General features: G+C 37.2%; 1 pseudogene; it reads right to left on the bottom strand.

Moving 5' to 3' along the window:
* Positions 1-12,593: 12,593 nt before the first annotated feature.
* Positions 12,594-13,436, bottom strand: LOC116483500 (large ribosomal subunit protein eL6-like; annotated as a pseudogene).
* Between the last annotated feature and the right edge of the window lie 2,007 nt (positions 13,437-15,443).

Raw genomic sequence — 15,443 nt, forward strand, 5'->3', positions numbered from 1 at the left:
TACAGTGGAATGCTGACAAATGAAATGGAATGATGGATTTAGGGAATCTCCATTTGACAACCATAATAGCAATAATTAATTCAGTTAAGTGAATACTAAAATTAGTGAATGGAAATATGTGAAAAATAAGATATTTGCATAGTATCAAGGTATTTCCTCACAAAATGTTTATTGATCACAGGAGGGGAAACTTTATAGTGGAGAAGCCTGGCAGACACTATTTTGCACATTGGGTAAGGCTATCAGTACTAGCATTACACAAATCAAAGTCTTATGCTGGGTGGGCATGGTGGCTCATGCCTGTAATCCCAGCACTTTGGGAGACTGAGGCGGGTAGATCACCTGAGATCAGGAGTTTGAGACCAGCCTGGTCAACACAGAGAAACCCCGTCTCTACTAAAAAAAAAATAATAATAAAAATACAAAAATTAGCCAGGTGTTGTGGTGGGCACCTGTAGTCCTAGCTACTAGGGAGGTCAGGCAGGAGAATTGCCTGAACCTTGGAGGCAGAGGTTGCAGTGAATCTAGATCGTGCCACTGCACTCCAGCCTGGGAGACAGAGCAAGACTCTGACTCAAACAAACAAAAAAATCTTATGCCATGCAATCAATAAATGTAGTGAGAACACAGCATCATTGCTTTGATTTTCCTGCCAAAACACAATGTTAATCCAGTTAGTCTTACATATGAGTGTCACTAAAAAGTCAATAGGTATGTACTTGGATGGCTTTCTATAGCTATTTTATAATTTCTTTTATCATAATTTTCTTGTTCTTGTCCAGTGTTCTTTTGGAATAAACGGTTTAAAAAAATATTAATTTGTTTATATTTTTAATTTTGCTGTTATTCTCATTATGGTTTAGAAATCATATCATCTATTGCTATTCAATTAATAGAATTTCCTTCAAATGTCCACAGTATACTTGACATACAAATTCTTAATACTTTAAGCTCTTTATCATGGCATAAACAAAATGTAGAATGCTGTTTTGTATTCTAGCTTTAATGTGTCTCTACCCAGCTACCTTCACCCAACACCCTTACCCACACACACACCCATCCTCTTGCTGCTCTGGTTTATAGGTTTATTTATTTCTTTATTTTGCAATTTGTTTTCTCCAGTAATTGAGGGTATTGTTTTGTTCTTTTCTAATTTATAATGTTTTGATTGAGAATCTACTGTCAAAAACAATAAACGTTCTTGTTAAAGTTTGTTTAAAAATTTATATTCTTTATGTACTAAGATTTGATACACACAAACACAAACACACACACACATTCCTTCAGACTTGAACACCAAAGTTTACATTTTCTATACCCTTTGTAGTTATTTTGGTTTGACACGCTAATTCCTGTAGAGGTATATTTAAATACTACTTCACTCTGATTATATATTTATCTGTTCCTTCTTACAATTTGTATCAAGTTGCTTTACATATTTTGATTTTACTGTTTGATGCATTTAAGTGAATTAAACAAAGATACATATGCACAATATTATATATTGGATATTATATATATTATATATTTTTTTCCCTCCTCTTCCTTTACTTATGTATCCTTTCTCTTTTCTCCCTGTTCTGAGTAGCATTGTGGGTGTTACAGCACATTTTAAAGGCAGAGGCAGGTAAGGGTGAAAGAAGTCCAGATTAGGGAAAGTTATAAGTGAACTGCTTAATATGCATCTTGCTTCTCTAAGCACTATATATATATACATATATATACACACACATATATACACATATATATACATATATACACATATATACACACATATATATACATATATACACACATATATATACACATATATATACACACATATATATACATATATATACACATATATATATACACACATATATATATATATATATTTTTTTAATTAGTCTGTCTTGACTAGACCAGTTCATTAGATGGTAGGTTCATGACAAAAACAAGAAAAACAGCAGGACAAAAGGCCTTCTTAGAAAAATGAGATACATAGATGAATCGCTGGGTCTATGATTTTCTTGGTTTCTGTCTTTATTTATTTTTTTTTTTCTTGCAGTGTGGAGGGATGGGGTAAAGGTTGAGGTTGAGAGGCTCAAGCAAAAGAAGACTATGAATCTTCTAGTACCACCCACTCCACACCAGAGGGAAGGACAGAGCCAGGCTAACTGTCCACCTTGGGGTCACATTTACTAAACCCTTTGATTTAGGATGAAATATGTATGGCTACCATGAGTTTCAGCATATAAATTCAGGTATTCTCCTGCCCAGATGTTCAACAACCTCTGACAACCAGATGCTTACTGGTATCTCAGGATTTATGACAGAAAAGTTCGTACAAATGTCCATGGAAAATGTCCACATGCAGCTTAGCCGAAAAGGAGAAGAATGTAGTTATTCACAGCCCAGGCTTTAGAACCAGGCATATCTGTGAGGAGATCCTAGCTCTGCTACTTGCCAGCATGCACTCTTGAGCAAGTTACTTAATCATTTTGAAACAAAATGTCCTTATTCATAAAAGAGTGTCATAACATGTATCTTAATTTGCTCTTGTAAAAATTAAGTTAGATAATTTATATAGGGTTCTTTCTATAATGCCTAGCACATGGTAAGGAATCAATGAATATTTAGTCATATTAGCTACCTTGTTTAGTTAGTTACAAAATAAATAGAGGCTAAATTCTAGGTGGGGACCAAACCGCAACATGGCATAATTCCAACAAGCGTAAGATTTCCTCCAACAGAAGTTCATAAATAATCTTGATCTACTGACTTTCTTAATCTCAGCAGCCTATGGATTATTCTCTGTATTGCTATGGCTTCCTTTTTTTCTAACTCGGTTTTTAATGTCAGCAATAACACCCCAGCCTGTCTACTCAGCTTCATCACCATGCTATAGTGTGACAAAGTATATTCATTTCTACCGTAGAGTCAGAGGAAAAGCTTCTCCTTCACCCTCTGAAGGTTTACTGAAAATGAACTGACAGAAGGCAGATTCATAGAAGGAAACACATACAAAATTTATTTAATGTTCATAAACATGGGAGAATTGCAGGAGAATGATTACTGAATAACCCTGTGAGGTCTAGATGCTTATATATGTATCCTACTTTATAGAGGAAGGGGAAATGGGGGTTGTAGGACTAAATGATTTGCAGGAGAAAAGAATGAGCCCACACAAGGATTACCTAGGACAGTGTTTCTCTGAGCTCTGGGGAAGGTGATAGGAAGGTGAGGGGTGAAACTTCACCTTAAATAAGGGTTGTATTATGTGCAGATAGAGCTGCCTTCAGAATAATACATAAAAAATCTGTCTGGTTGTGATGAGAACTCCCAGTCTGTTCTCTTCTCAGATGGTTAAACTTTCCTGGATATTTGATGAGATTCCTAGGGAAGGGGACTTCAGACAATTGTATTTTTTTTTTTAAGAATTTTTCTTCATCAGAGAAACAAATTCCAGAGAGTTACTCCCAGTGCTTCATGAAAGAAAGAGGATTGAAGAGACAGGGGAAGATCAGATGAGAGAACTTGTTTCTTTCTGGAGGACCTTCAGCTTTCTTTAACTTGAAGCACTCAGCATGCCAAAGTGCTATATTTTGGGATATAATTTTTTGTTTTACTTTAAGTTCCGGGATACATGTGCAAAACGTGCAGGTTTGTTAACATAGGTATATGTGCCATGGTGGTTTGCTGCACCTATCAACCTGTCATCTAGGTTTTAAGCCCTGCATGCATTAGGTATTTGTCCTAATGCTCTCCCTCCCCTTGCTCCCGACCCACCGACAGGCCCCAGTGTGTGATGTTCCCCTCCCTGTGTCCATGTGTTCCACTGTTCAACTCCCACTTAAGAGTGAGAACATGCAGTGTTTGGTTTTCTGATCCTGTGTTAGTTTGCTGAGGATAATGATTTCCAGCTTCATCCATGTCCCTGCAGAGGACATGAATTCATTCTTTTTTATGGCTGCATAGTATTCCATGGTGTGTATGTGCCACATTTTCCTATCCAGTCTATCATTGATGGGCATTTGGGTTGGCTCCAAGTCTTTGCTATTGTAAACAGTGCTGCAATAAACATTCGTGTGCATGTGTCTTTATAGTAGAATGATTTATAATCCTTTGGGTACATACCCAGTAATGGGATTGCTAGGTCAAATGGGATTTCTGGTTCTAGATCCTTGAGGAATTGCCACATTGTCTTCCACAATGGTTGAACTAATTTACACTCCCACCAACAGTGTAAAAGTGTTCCTATTTTTTCTGCATCCTCTCCAGCATCTGTTGTTTCCAGACTTTTTAATGATAGCCATTCTAAATGGCATTAGATGGTATCTCATTGTGGTTTTGATTTGCATTTCCCTAATAACCAGTGATGATGAGCTTTTTTTCATATGTTTGTTGGCCACTTAAATGTCTTCTTTTGAGAAGTGTCTGTTCATATCCTTTGCCCACTTTTTGATGGGGTTGTTTGTTTTTTTCTTGTAAATTTGTTTAAGTTCCTTGCAGATTCTGGATATTAGCCCTTTGTCAGATGGATAGATTGCAAAAATTTTCTCCCATTCTGCAGGTTGCCTGTTCACTCTGATGATAGTTTCTTTTGCTGAGCAGAAGCTCTTTAGTTTAATTATATCCCATTTGTCAATTCTGGCTTTTGTTGCAATTGCTTTTGGTGTTTTAGTCATGAAGTCTTTGCTCATGCCTATGTTCTGAATGATATTGCCTAGGTTTTCTTCTAGGGTTTTTATGGTTTTAGGTTTTACGTTTAAGTCTTTAATCCATCTTGAGTTAATTTTTGTGTAAGGTGTAAGGAAGGGGTCCAATTTCTATTTTCTGCACATGTCTAGCCAGTTTTCCCAGCACCATTTATTAAATAGGGAATCCTTTCCCCATTGCTTGTTTTTTGTCAGGTTTGTTGAAGATCAGATGGTTGTAGGTGTGTGGTGTTATTTCTGAGGCCTCTGTTCTGATGCCCCAGAAATAACACCACACATCTACAACCCTCTGGGATATAATTTTCTGTGCCCCAACACTACCAAGATATGTTTGTACCTTTGTTTACAATCTAGTATTTTTTTTTTAATTCTATTTAATTTCATCATGTATTAGTCTGTTTTTGCACTGCTGATAAAGACACACCTGAGACTGGGCAATTTACAAAAGAAAGAGGTTTAATTGGACTTACAGTTCCACGTTGCTGGGGAAGCCTCACAATCATGGTGGAAGGCAAGGAGGAGCAAGTCACCTCTTAGATGGATGACAGCAAGCAAAGAGAGAGAGCTGGGGCAGAGGATCTCCTCTTTTGAAAACTATCAGATCTCGTGAGACTTATTCACTATCATGAGAACAGATTGGGAAAGACTTGCCCCCATGATTCATTTACCTTCTACTGGGTCCCTCTCACAACATGTGGGAATTCAAGATGTGGTTTGGGTGGGGACATAGCCAACCCATATCACATCAGAAATAGTTAAATAATTTAAAAATACATATTATGTTTTTCAAGAAATTTGGGTGGAATGTAGTAGAAATAGGCCAATAAAACAATATTTATCTGTCGACATAAGCAAGTTGCTAACAATTTTCATATAACTAAAAAAAAAAAATTATAACTGGGTCATGAAATGTTTTAATGGGATACCAATGCTTCTACTCACACTTGCCTGTTTATGTAATACTAAACCTAGCTACAAAAGGAAAAATAAAGTGCTGATATAAATAGAGAAAACTCAATAATGACAATCATTCAATTCTTAGCTTTGCTGCTAAAATAAAATTAAGAAAAAATTTACATTAAAGTTGTGTTTACTAAGGTAGACCCTTACTGGTCATTATTATGCAAAACAGGATTTCTCAGCCTTGGCTCTATGGACATTTGGAGCTGAATAATTCTTTGTCATGGGGCCTATCATATGCACTATAGGATATTTAGCAATATCTCTGACCTCTATTCACCAGATGTCAGTAGTACCCCACCCAGGTGTGACAACCAAAAATGTGTCCAGTCATTTCCATGTCCCCTTGGGTGGGGGAGAGTGGCTTGCTCCTGGTTAAGAAGAACTGGTGTAAACTAAAGGATGTTCAAAAGCAGGGAAGACACCTTTTGTCTTTATTTTTCATTTAATTTGTATTTTTAAACTTTTGCTATTAATGCAAAGTAATGCACTATTGGAGGCTCTCTGTGCTATGCCCAATGCACATCTTAAAAGTTGTTGGTCAAATTTAGCCTGCTCTTGATGCAGGATTTTTCTCAGTCATTTTGCCAGCTGGGGACCTCTGGCTGGCAACACCCTAGCCTGGGCCTTGCTCAGGCATGCTACCTGCCTCAAGAGGCAGCCAACCCACTCAGCCAACCTGTATAATGCCTGGTTTGTGCACCAGTGCAGCCTGTGGCTGGGCCAGGCATGCCCCAGGCTGCCTGTGTTATAGCTCATACCTGCATTCAGCAGTTCCCAAGTCCTTGTCTGACATCTGAGAAGAATGAGGATACACTGACAATTGAAGGGTGAGGAGGGCAAAGAAGAATTTTATTGAGCGATGAAACAGTTCTCAGTGGAGAGGAGATGCAGGGCTGGTCGCCTACCCAAAGTTGGGTGGTTTCTCTTCCAATATGGCTGAGCCTGGGGCTTTTATGGGCTCAGAATAGGAAAGTGCATGCTAATTGGTTTGTGACTATGCAAAAAAAGTTAAAACAAAGGCATCACTCAAAGATGGGTGGGCACAACAGGATAAAAAACCAATTAGGGAAGAGTAGGTATATGTAAAATATGTGAAGGGTGGGGATCAATTAGAGGAAAGTGCACCAAACAGGAAGAGAGTTTCTCAATCCAGTCCATGGATTTACCTGGGACTTGTAGTTAGGCTTTAAACTGTCTTTGGCTTGAGTATGGGGTTTCACCAGGGACCCACCCCTGTCTGCCTAGGCATTTGTCTGCTTCCTACTACTCTTACTCCCTTTGGCTCATATTTTATTATATTAAAAAATGTTGGACAAAGCAGTGATAGACTGGATAAGGAAAATGTGGCATACATACACCACTTAATTCTATGCAGTCATAAAAAAGAATGAGATCATGTCCTTTGCAGGGACATGAATGAAGCTGGAAGTCATCATTCTCAGCAAACTAGCACAGGAGCAGAAAACCAAACACTGCATGTTTTTACTCATAAGTGGGAGTTGAACAGTGAGAACACATGGACACAGGAAAGGGAACAACACACACCGTGGCCTGTCAGGGAATGGAAGACAAAGGAAAGGAGAGCATTAGGACAAATACCTAATGCATGTGGGGCTTACAACCTAGATGATGGGTTGAAAGGTGCAGCAAACCACCATGACACATGTATACCTTTGTAACAAACCTGCACATTCTGTACATGTATCCTGGAACTTAAAGTAAAAACAAAAAATGTTGGACAAGATTTTCATCCAGTTGCACCTGACTTCTGAAACTAATCCTAAATGTCCTCTGAATGTATTATTGAAAGATTGTTTTCTTCTCATGTTCTTTTTTTGTTCCCCAGCACACCCAGCATGCAGAAACAGAAGATTGTTTTCATTACCATTTATTTTTTTATGTGATACAAGTAGACTGCTCCAGACCTTGCAAGGTCTGGTTTGAATTTTTCAGAGCTTTCCTTTGCTGCTAATGGAATACCCCCTTTGTATGCCCAAAACATTTTTCTTTGTTTCTCTTGAGCATGGATGCTATATAGAATCAACAGCATTGAATTGATCCAGTAGAAAGAGGCTTTTTGAGCAACATTAAAAATAGAAATGAAAATTGCAAGATTTTCTTTGGTTGCAATCCATTCCTTTATTTACATGGCACAAACATTACTGCTTTTCTGTACCAATGTCATAGAAGCCTAGCTCTGAAGGTCTCCTCGGAGTCATTTAGCATTTCCTTTAGGTCCAGGCCACTGCGAATTATATTTTGTAAAGAAGGATAGAAATTTTTCTTTTAAATTCTACTAAAATAATCCAATAGTAGTTGAACAAGCTTCAAGTTTGTGCAACTTATGTGATCAGAATGAGTTCCAATTTAGCTTAAAAGTTCATCTCAATTCCAGGAGAATTAAGAGCTCACATGGGAGGGGTGATTGATGACTAGCAGGACAGCTTGAGAAGCTCACTTCTAATGAAATGGTGAAACTTGATTTTTTAAAAAACTAAATCCTCTAGAAATACTCCTAAGGACGTACTACAAATGGGAAAACATGTATTCAGAAAAAATCTATAAAAATTCAAAACTCTAACTTGAATAAATTAATTTGAAGTTAAACGCTAAAAAGAAAAAAGAAAAACACATGACTCAATGAATTTTTGAAAATGATAGGGAAATCAGCTGACAGTTTCTGAAGTTTAACAGCCAGGTGTGATGAGGGAGAGACAAAGAGAGCCCTGCTCAAAACAAGGGATCATCCCAGGGTGACTGGGTGACTGAATATACACAAACCTGAGTATGCGTAAGGTGCAACATCAGAGGTTACCAATATTCATATGTATGTTGGAGAGAGATATGTATTTTTAGCATCCACTAAAAATCATACACTCAGCTATTGTAATAAGAAAATAATAGTTATATGGTCTTAGAGGGAAGAAAGTACCCAGTGTGTATATATAAGATGCAGAGATACAGGAAGTGATGGAGATAGTTCAGCAAAACCTGAGACTTGTCAAAAGAGTGGGTTATTACAATAATATAACCCTTTCTGTATCGCAGTCTGGTAAGAGCTGGGGACGTACAGGTTGAATAAGTCATATAACCACTTTGCACAACCGCAAGAACTCGGAAAGCCCCTTTTGTCATGAACTCTGAAGTTGCTTCTACATAAGCATGCTTAAATCATAACAATAACAGCAAGAGAAACCCCCACAGCAACACCCAGCGCTTTTGGTTTATTCATCCCATTCAACCCTTGGCAAGAAGTATCAAAATTATTCACTGGAAAAACTGCATATTCATCACTGGGGTCTGAGTCTCTCCATCTTTGATGATTTAAATCCTTGGGGGAAAAAAGTAAAACTTCAGTTCTTATCCCATTCTCTGCCTGACATACATTCTGCATTGCTATTTCCTTTCTCCATATTATCTTTTCAAAACCACTTGAGTCTCTGCTCTTCCATGGACACATCTCCCAAACACAAGGTTCCATTATATCTCTGAACAACCCCATCAGTTCTTTCTTTGTTTAACATACACTTCAGGAAGTTTTAACATTCTATTTTGCATGCACGTTAATTAGAATAATTTTTGTCCACCCAGCATTTTAAAAGACTTCTCAATGCCTGAAAGTCATTTTCCTCATCATTGTTATCTGGCAAAGACACATAGCAGTTGACCAATAAACATAGACCAACTTCATTATCAGAAAAATATCTTTGCCCTTTTATATGCATTCAAATTTTATTAGCAATTGTAGTTTTAGCTGAACAGTGCACACGTAGGAAAAATCTATACTTTAAGAATATTCACTACCTAATTAGAATGCCTCCTCACTCCAACTAGTGGCATAAATGTCATATCTTCATATTTAATATCCCTATTTATTTTCTATGTGTGCACATACATAATTTTTCAAATAAATTTGATCTATCTCATGGTGCAAAGTGTAACTATTTCTAATTAGTTTGATCAAAGATACCATAGTCAGTGCTGAGTAATGGAAATTATGCCAATAAAAATTCTATTGCTTCTGACAAGGGGAAAAATGACCATACATTGATTCAGCCCTCCCAGCCTTCCAGAAAAACATTTACATGTGATGTATTTATAAGGGCACATAAATGTCTATATAGTCACAGTTTGTAATATTCCTAAAGGCCCTGCAGCAGAAGCAGCAGGAGAGGAAGCTATTTCTGCTGACTCTTTTATTATCTGTGCCATTTTCCACTCTAGACTATCGCAACTTTAACTCTTGTACTCTCTGTAAGGTTGGATGGGGCAAACAAAGAAATGGACTGACCGTAAGGAGATCCAGTATTGCTCTCTTATGTTGCATTCTGGAGATCTTGATGTCTGAAAAAAAATAGAATATCTTTGCCAAATAATGGCTTATGAGTATTTGTTGAGGGAAGGAAGTAAACTAACATGATTATTAAGTATATAACATTTGTGGGAAAGTCAGTGGAAATGAGCTGAAGTCAAGTATCTAGGTTCAGATCAAGAAATAACTGATACTTCCAGAGTATCAGAGACTGGGAACAAAGAAATTTTAAAAGGGAATACCTACAGCAGCTAGGGAGCAGAAATATATATAGTTACTGCATAAGATGCATTTTGGAGATCAATAATAAGAGACAGTCTAAACAAACAGGTTCTGGGAGGGATTGAGGTTTCACCAGCCTTGGCAGTTACCTTTGCAGCCAGAACTATCTGAGTTCAAATCCTCGTATTAGGTATCATACAGTTTTCATCAGGTGTGTCAGGTGTGCTGAATGTTAGTTTCTTCATCTAGAAAATATGTCAACCAAAGTACTAGGCATATGAGAGATGCCTCATAAATGAAAGATTTTTTGTCTTCTTTCCCCTTATATTTACTAATTTTTTATTCAATAAATAATGAGGACAAACTGATTTCAATGAGATGGGAAACAGACATCTACACTTCCAATGTAATCCCTTTTTATATAAAGCTTGTAGTCTGATGAATAAGTTAGAAACTGATAATATAATTATCAAGTAAATATTAAGTTGCAATTCTTATATCATGTATTAAAGGAAAAAAACAGAGTGGTGTACCAGGGACCTAAGTATGAGTTTTCACAGAAGACTTCCTTGTAGCATTGGCATTTATGGCAAGATAAGAAGCAGAAATAAGACTAAGCAAGGGAAGAACCTTCCAAAGTAGAAACTAGAGCCTATGTGAAAGCCTAGAATCCTAAAGCATTTTGGCAGGTCTTAGGAACAGATAAATGGTCAGATGGATGTAGCATAAAAAGCGAAAGTGCAAACAGCATGAGATAAGGCAAAAATGGTAGGCAGATTATGCATGTATTAATTGCATGACTTTTAATAATCACATGTAAAACTATGAGATTTTATTCTTACTGTAGTCTGAAGACTCTAAAAGTAACTAAATGAGAGAGTAATGTGATCAAGCTTTTATTTAAAAAGTACATTATTCTAGCTATCTGGTAGATAATCATAAAAGCACCAATTAATATGTGGGGACAATTTTTAGAAGCCTTTTCTTATATTTGAGGTGAAAGTTGACAGTTTGGAATGAAATGACAGTAAGAGACAAAAATTTCAGTAATAATTTTGATACATAAGAGACTTGAAAAAACTGTGTTTGATTGAATATTGGGACTACAATGGGGAGAAGGTGGAAATAACATCCATAGATAATTTTCAACAAGTTATTACTGTGAAGAAAGCCAAGAAGTAGATCATAGCTTAAAGGAAATGCCGGGACTAAGGAGTCTTGTTGTTACCGTTTTAGTTGTGGTTTCCAACTTGGAAGCCTTAAGGCATGCCTATGGGCTGATAGATACAGAGGTGTATATTTAATATGCAGAAGAGAAAAAGGAACACTTGAAAAAAACAAAGTCTTTAAAAAAGTGGGATGGGCATCCAAACACCAGAAGGTGTTCCAGCTTATTCATTTGAACAGGAGGGGAACTAGATAGGAAGAGTGAAGATGAACATCAGGTGGACATCCAGCAGTGTGAAGATGAGACAATTCTTGAATTAGCTGAGAGTAGAGGGCAAAGGATGGGGTTTAAGTAGTTGGAAGAATGAGACAAAACATGAATGGTTTAAGATTATAGGAAAACAAACCTTCTAGAGAAGTGAAATGATATTTCCAAGCAACATTGTTACCACATTCAATTTTCGGTGATGAATTTAAATTGGGACCAGTCTTTATGGGTTTAACCAGAGTTAGAATTTGCCAGGAGATTTTTTTGTTTGTTTCCCATGGACTTAAGGATATTTACAATGAGGTGATAAATATGGTAGACTGGGGAACCTAAGCCAGGTAAAGAGGGTGGCAAAGACATGGGAGGGATAATAGAATAAAAAGTTTTATGAGTAAAGTTTGTGATTCTCAATAAGTTCAAGAAAATGTTAGAGTGGGAGATGTGCAGCAATAGGCCGTGAGATTGGGTGGAAATAACCAGATAGCAAAAATTGCATATTTCCTGCTGATGACATAGTCAAGAATGTGACAGAGTAGGGTAGAGGAAATATTATTGGATGAGAAGTCATGTAATTGGAAGGCCATGGATTAAAATATAAGAAAATCAACACACGACATATGAAGTCTAAGGAGTTTTTACAGTAGATAAGCAATGGAAGACATCAGTTACCAATAAACTTATAAGGAAGGACATGGGATGGCCATTTAACTTGGCCTGGAAAAAAAATAGTTCTCCAATATACTACCTAAGTCAATGGATATACCGCTATACCTCAGTTACTTAAATTGATCAATCTATGAAAAACCACACATTATTCATGGGCTATTTGCTTCTTAAAAACCATGCACCCTAATCTACTTCATGTTACAATGGAAAGACTAATACAGAAAAAGAAAATGTTTCCCAAAGTTACATCTTAATTTTTTTTTTTTTGTAGTCAGCTATTAGGTTCTTAAGATATTTAGAATGCCAATTTGTGAGGATAAATTCCATTTGTCAGGGCAAACACAGATCGCAGGTAGCCCTGAAGCTGAGGAATAGCTTTGATTTTTGGTAAAATTTGTGAGTCCACAGCTTTCTGATCAATCTTGCGCTGCTCCATAATCTCGTATTTCTCTTTTTCTGTGTCGAAGATCTCACCTTCCTGGTGTCTGGGCTTCCGCAGCTGCTTCTTGAAGTAAGCATCAGTAAGATGTTTTGGGATTTTTACATTGCTGATATTGATTTTGGTTGAGGTGGCAATGACAAATTTCTGGTGTGTTCTTCGTAGAGGAACTCGATCGAGGACCAAGCCACTAGCCAGCTGCTTCAGGAAAACCACCCTCTTGCCCCTGTGGCGTCCAGTGAGCATGATCAGAATGGTCTCAGGGGTAATGCTGGCTCGCAGTTTTCTCACGTGCTGACTGAAGGGTTTTTTGCCGTGGCTCAACAGCTTTCAAGGCACATCTTCAGTAGGATAATATCTAGGCATTTTGCGAAGTTTAACCACCTGGGTACCACCGTTCTTGTCACTACCAACTGGTTTTGTAACAGTTGCAAGAACCTTCTCCTTCTTTTTCTTTTCAACCTTGGATTTAGTGGCTGAGTACTTCCTCTTGTACGGGGCCTTTCTGGAATACATGGCAGATCGGGAATACTTGCCAATTCCTCTGACAAGGACAGGGTTGCAGCTACAATGGGGCTTCCCCTTCTTGGGCTTTTTAGCCTTGAGGTTACCCTTCTTCACCTTGCCACCAGCATCAGCCTTCTTGGCTTCGGGTTTCTTCTCTTTAGTATCTGGCTTCTCGACTTTTTCACCCGCCATCTTGCAAGATGGGAAAGCACATCTTAAATTTTTAGGAAACTTAGGTCTAAAACTCAGTCGAGCTTTCTTTCTATACCGTCAAAGCATTATTTCCCAATCTCACAGTGCAAATGTTTGGGGTTTTCAAAGTGGGCCAATAAATATTACTTCTCTTTCTCTCTCCAGTCCTGAATAAGTTGGGAAAAAGAACAAATAGTAATGCAGATATGAAAAAATCATTTCATTACTTATAAAATCTAAATTATAGCAGCTTAGTCCCCAAAACTGAGCACACTCAGTATATTTATCCCAGATTTAAAAACTGCTAAGTGATAAGTCATTCACCTGAAAGAGTTGATGGAAAAAAGAGAAGCCAGAAGTGTTAAACTAATTAACATCACTTGACACGTAAAGAGCTATCAGGAGTAGAGAATTAGTATCTCCAAATACCAAAGACATCGCTATCAGTAATGGGGAAATAAACAGAGGGAACTTCTCAAATTTGTAAATAACATAAATAATATTGGCAATTCAAATAGGAAACACCAAAAAGTAAATAATAAAAAGGTACTTTAAAGAGGTGTAAATGACTTCCAGAATCATAACCAAGTCAGAAGAGTATGCAGTTCTGAAGGTGAGTGGACGGTTTAAGAAGACTGGGAGGCAGGGGGAGAATCGCAGAGATGCGAAAATGCCAGTGCCCATTTCTCTGCTATACAAGAGATTGAATACATTAGGCAAAACTCTTTTTTGAGTATTGCAGCTGTAATCTTGAAAATATTCCTTTTGACAAGATGGATGCTACCTTCAATTTTAGCCATTGAATAACGAATCCATCTTTTTATGCTCATCATACATGATATTACATCTTATATAGTTATGATTATAGAGAGAGATTGTGCAGGATATGTTGGCTCAAGAATTTCCCACTTTTTTTTATTTCCTATATGAGATCAATAAATGAGCACTTTATAGAAGCACATTCATTTATGGGCTTGGTTGATTTGGGTCAACTCTAATAAGGAGAAAAACTTTCACTAAACTCTCAAAAAATATATTTCTGCCTGAGAACTAAGCCCCAAGCTAGCCTTTCTGGCCATACCTGAATAACATATACAATATTTCTATTTTAAATTTCATCATGAAATGGAATATTTACTCCACACCGTCTTACATTGAAAGCACAGACCAACTTTTTGCAGCATTAATCAATTCAACGCAGAGAATGAAGATTCAGGAACTCCAGGATCCTTTTCTTACCATAGTAATTTTAATCCCATCTCCCTACTTCTTAATGGGAATGATCCACCTTGGAATCACCTTGGCTCCTTCTTTTTCCCTATTGTCAGAATATCCTCTTTTTTTTCTCAAGATATTTTTCTTCTTTCGCTTCCAAAAACAAAATATAGTATGTGACTTGAGGGAGGAATTTTCAGAGAGTGTGAGGCATACTGTCAATTCTATTTTTGTATACCCCAAGATGAAAGAAATCAGGAGCACATGTTGTCTCTAAGAAACTTCTCAGGCTGGTACTGATACACAGCAGTTGCATTTTTTGCTAGGTATAATTTGTTTGTATTTCCCTATGAAATCCAGTTTAAACTAAAACAATGTGCTCCCTTATGAAGAAAAATCAATCAGAAACAAGCTGCTTTCAAAGTAGTAAGGAAAGTAGAATGGGAGATTGCATCCACATTGCTTTGCTTGATGGGCCAAACTTTCACAAGTTTCTGGTCATTCTTTTTACTTTTCTCCCATTGGATACATCTGAGAATTTAAAGGAAATAATAACATGATCAGAAGCTCCAACCTGCTCTGGGGCAGAAAATCAAAGCCCTATATACCATTGAAAAATCCCATTTGGTTAATGATTAGGGAGACATCCAAGATTTGTGTACAGGCTGCATAGCAGAGTCAGAGTAGCATGAAGAGACTAAAGGTCTGCAAGTGCTCAGGATCAAAGAAATAAGAACACCCTTACCCTTGCCATGTAATAGAGTGTGTCCTCCAGAAATACACCATGGCTAT

Source organism: Hylobates moloch, unplaced genomic scaffold, assembly GCF_009828535.3.
Source record: "Hylobates moloch isolate HMO894 unplaced genomic scaffold, HMol_V3 SCAFFOLD_15, whole genome shotgun sequence".
Taxonomy (NCBI): Eukaryota; Metazoa; Chordata; class Mammalia; order Primates; family Hylobatidae; genus Hylobates; species Hylobates moloch.